General features: G+C 44.6%; 1 pseudogene; it reads left to right on the top strand.

Annotated features, from left to right (window-relative positions):
* Nucleotides 1-4,014: 4,014 nt before the first annotated feature.
* LOC126417798 (5S ribosomal RNA) lies at nt 4,015-4,131 on the top strand (annotated as a pseudogene).
* Nucleotides 4,132-4,989: the final 858 nt, after the last annotated feature.

Here is a 4,989-nt window from a genome sequence, read left to right on the forward strand (position 1 = left end):
TCACAGCTTTTTGGACATCTTGTGTTGTTTGAAAATGGTGTCCTTTGACCGCCGTTTTGACTCTTGCAAATAGAAAAAAGTCTGGTGAATAAGGTGGCTGTGATAGTACTGAAATTTGTTGTGAGGTTAAAAATTGCTGTACTGACAGAGCAGTATGGGATGGCGCATTATAGTGATGCAGAATCCAATCATCAGCAATGTTGGCACAAACACGAAGAACTCTTTTACTAAATCTTTCTAAAATTTCTTTGTAGTAATATTGGTTAACTGTTTGTCCAGGAGGCACCCACTCTTTATGAATAATTGCTTTGGAATCAAAGAAGCACACAAGCATGCATTTCAGTTTTGACTTTGACATGCGAGGTTTTCTTGGTCTGGGTGATCCCTTTGAGCACCATTGCGAACATTGGCGTTTTGTCTCTGGGTCGTACTGAAAAACCAACTTTCATCACCAGTGATAACACGGCTCAACAATTCTGGATTGATTTCCGTTTAGCCGGCCGGAGTGGCCGAGCGGTTAAAGGCGCTACAGTCTGGAACCGCACGACCGCTGCGGTCGCAGGTTCGAATCCTGCCTCGGGCATGGATGTGTGTGATGTCCTTAGGTTAGTTAGGTTTAAGTAGTTCTAAGTTCTAGGGGACTTATGACCACAGCAGTTGAGTCCCATAGTGCTCAGAGCCATTTGAACCATTTCCGTTTGCTCTAACAGATTTTTCCGCGTTTCTCCCTGTTGTGGCGTGAGATTTTTGGGGATCATTTTTGTACAAATATATCTCATACCAAGATCTTCAGTTATTATTAGACGAAGCGTTTCTCAACAGATGTTCAGTTCTTCTGCAATCATTTTCACTGATAATCTTCGATCAGATCGTACGAGTTCAAGCACCCTGGCCAAGTTGACATCCGTCCGTGAGGTTGATGGTCGTCCACTGCGGTCTCCATCTTCAACATTCGTTCTGCATTCACTAAACATTTTATGCCAACGAAAAACTTGAGCTCTTGACATAACCTCCTCTCCAAAAGCCTTCTGAAGCTTACCGTAAGTTGTTGTCGCGTTTTCACCCAATTTAACGCAAAAAGGAATGGCATACCGTTGCGCAGTATTATACGGTTCCATTTCCGTGACGAAAGACACAAACACGTGTTAATTTATTACAGCACAACTCACGACTGAGCACTTGCATCGATGTGACGCTTTGACTAGAAGTAGTTTATAAACCAAGGTGAAAGATATTGTGCCTACGCAAGCCTGCAGTGTTGCACATCTTCCAAATAAAATCAGTCTAATTACTTTATTGTCGCACCTCGTAAGGTGAAAATTGATTCTGGACTGCAATATCGTATTTATCCTCCTACACCGAGCAAGTAACTTTCAGTTACAATGTCTCCCTTATATGGGAATATACATAATTAATGTATGAGTGCAGGTAGTACACATGATTGAGAATATATGGAATTATGGGTCTAGCCCTGAGTCGTGTTCGGAGAGTCTAATAGAAAGGCGACCGCTCGCGATAAGCGGAAAATCCAGGTTCGACTCCCGGTCCGCCACAAATTTTCACTGCCGTCATTCGATTATACAGCTGATGGTTGTCCACGCTCGCAGTTAGGAATGCATTTTATGTGTCTGAGTATGTTCTGTCAGCGACGTGAGTGTGTGTGTGTGTGTGTGTGTGTGTGTGTGTACAAACACACATCCTATCAGTAACGATCTGTCAATAGCTGAGTATTGTTTGTAAGAGTCAGCAGGCTATAGGATGTAAGCTACAGGTCAGTTAGTACAATGAACGTGCGTCGGGAGTTGAAGGGACTGGGGTACAATGCTCGAGCGGCCCCGCATAAGCCACACATTTCTTTAGTCAGTGCCACCCGACGCCTGAGACGGTGTAAAGAGCGACGTTATTGGACAACGGAGGTCTAGAAACGAGACATTTTGGCTTGGTGCATCACACTGTAGTCTGCAGCAGTCCGATGTAAGGGTTTGGGTTTGCCGAATGCCTGGAGAATGTTACCTGCCATCGCGTTTAACGGTGACAGTGACGTTCTGTGGAGATGTTACGATGTGTTGGTGTTCCAATGAAACACCTTTAGGATGAGTCTGATTGTCGACTTCGTTCCAGATGCCGGCATCCGACATCTCCACCTTCTCTGGTCATCATCAGTCCCCAAGCTCACACACTACCTAACCTAAATTATCCTAAGGACGAACACACACACCCATGCCCGAGGGAGGACTCGAATCTCCGCCGGGACAAGCCGCACAGTCCATGACTGCAGCACCTCAGACCGCTCGGCTAATCCCGCACGGCCCACCTTCTCTGGTGTAGGCTGTTGAGCAAGAACGGGTCGCCATTCCTCCACAGACGTTCAGACACGTCACTGAACGTGTACATAGCAGATTTGAAGCCGTCATAGAGATGAAGGATGGACACACCCCATATTAATGTCCAGTAATAGGTGTCTGAATACTTTTGATCAGATAGTGTAGCTCAGCTGTGATGGTCAGGTTAAAGACAGACTGAAGTATTACGTGGTCCGAGGGAGCTATCGGTTTCCAGGCAAGTGCTTTACAATTAGGGCTTGTAACGGGACATCCTCCTCTAGCATTACTTTTCCTCAACAGTAGCTGTCGATACCAGTATTATTTTTTTCAAATTTTGGACAGGTCAGCCTTATCTCATTTGCTTTTCTGAAAACTTCCATATAATTTTATACACATTATGTTATATTTCAAGCTAAAATTTTGAAAAGGAATTACTTCACAAAATATTTTAGTTTCGATGTTAAATCGATAAGTACAAGCTCTGAATGTACAGTAAAACAACTTTTTTACAAACATTTGAAATTATGAATTATTTGCACACTTAAAGTTTCTATTATTAATTATGCAATCCTGTACTGGTTACTATATTTATTTTTTCATTCAATTATTTTCAAATGTGTGTGAATTCCTAAGGACCAAACTGCTCAGGTCATCGGTCCCTAGCCTTAACACTACTTAAACTAACTTATGCCATGAACAACACACACACCCACCGAGCGAGGTGGCGCAGTGGTTAGCACACTGGACTCGCATTCGGAAGGACGACGGTTCAATCCCGCGTCCGGCCATCCTGATTTAGGTTTTCCGTGATTTCCCTAAATCTCTTCGGGCAAATGCCGGGATGGTTCCTTTGAAAAGGGCACGGCCGACTTCCTTCCCTAATCCGATGAGACCGATGACCTCGCAGTTTGGTCTCCTCCCCCAACACAACCCAACACACACACCCTTGCCCGAGGGAACACCGGAGCCTCCAGCGGAAGGGGCCGCACAATCTGCGACATGGCGCCTCAAACCGCGAGGCCACTCTGCGCGACATTCATTTATGAAATAATAATCTAAATTAGTAACGTAACGAAAACTAGTAGGAATTCATTTGTTAAAAAGAAATTGTAAACCCTTTGGAATATTATTATTTCCACAGAGTGAGAGTGGTAAGCTTACCTCTCACGTGATCGGATGTATTTTTGTATGATAGGTGCGAAAAATGTAATTTCTGGTTTGTTAATGTGAAAAATCAAAATACTGTATGATATACTAAAAATGAGTGGAAAATACATTTACGTAATAAATTCTGTAACAACAATCTTCCAATTTATTTACTTTAAACCAACCGTGAGGACCAAGCGTTAGATTTTCAGCTTCAAGAATCAGACCCCCTGGACAAGAAGAACTGGAGCCATCTCAACATGACAAGTTAAATAAACTTGAAAGTTTATTGTAATCTTCGCTCCTCTCAGATCGTCATTAAAGGCTTTGCTTATTAATCAGTTGGACTGGACACTGTTTAATGTATACAATAGATGGAAAAATGAACGAGGGGAAAGATTACAGGCTCCAAGTCCCACATGTCTTTGAAATGTTAGGTTGGACGCTGAGGCCACCAGCTACTAAGAAACAGATCGTTGGCATAAAAGACAGTCAACAAGTTGCGATAGTTGGTGATTTTTCAAACAACCTTCTCACGGTTTTAGGCAACGGCCTTGCCGCAGTGGATACACCGGTTCCCGTGAGATCACCGAAGTTAAGCGCTGTCGGGCGTGGCCGGCACTTCGATGGGTGACCATCCAGCCGCCATGCGCTGTTGCCATTTTTCGGGGTGCACTCAGCCTCGTGATGCCAATTGAGGAGCTACTCGACCGAACAGTAGCGGCTCCGGTCATAAAAAACAATCATAACGACCGGGAGAGCGGTGTGCTGACCACATGCCCCTCCTATCCGCATCCTCAAGTGAAGATGACACGGCGGTCGGATGGTCCCGATGGGCCACTTGTGGCCTGAAGGCGGAGTGCTTTTTCCCACGGTTTCGACGGATTTAAAGCCACTTCTTCAGAAGGCGAGATCATCCACCTGAGTACTAAAAGAAATCCAATAAATTTTGGGTATACGATAAATCGCACAAATCTAAGGGCTGTCAATTCGACTAAATACCTAGTAATTACAATTAAGAGCAACTTACCAGAATGAGATTTTCTCTCTGCAGCGGAGTGTGCGCTGATATGAAACTTCCTGGCAGATTAAAACTGTGTGCACCGACCGAGACTCGAACTCGGGACCTTTGCCTTTTGGGAGGTAGGAGACGAGATACTGGCAGAACTAAAGCTGTGGGGACCGGGCGCGAGTCGTGTTTCGGTAGCTCAGATGGTAGAGCACTTGCCCGCGAAAGGCAAAGGTCCCGAGTTCGAGTCTCGGTCGGTGCACACAGTTTTAATCTGCCAGGAAGTTTCAAGAGCAACTTAAATTGGAAAGACCATTTAGATAAAATTGTGGAGAAGGCGAAACAAAGATTGCGCTTTGTTGGCAGAACACTTAGAAGATGCGACAAACCCACTAAAGAGACAGCCTACATTACACTTGTCCGTCTTCTGCTAGAATATTGCTGCGCGGTGTGGAATCCTTACCAGGTAGGATTGACGGTGGACGTCAAAAAAATGCAAAGAAGGGCAGC

Source organism: Schistocerca serialis, chromosome 8 (assembly GCF_023864345.2).
Source record: "Schistocerca serialis cubense isolate TAMUIC-IGC-003099 chromosome 8, iqSchSeri2.2, whole genome shotgun sequence".
Lineage (NCBI taxonomy): Eukaryota > Metazoa > Arthropoda > Insecta > Orthoptera > Acrididae > Schistocerca > Schistocerca serialis.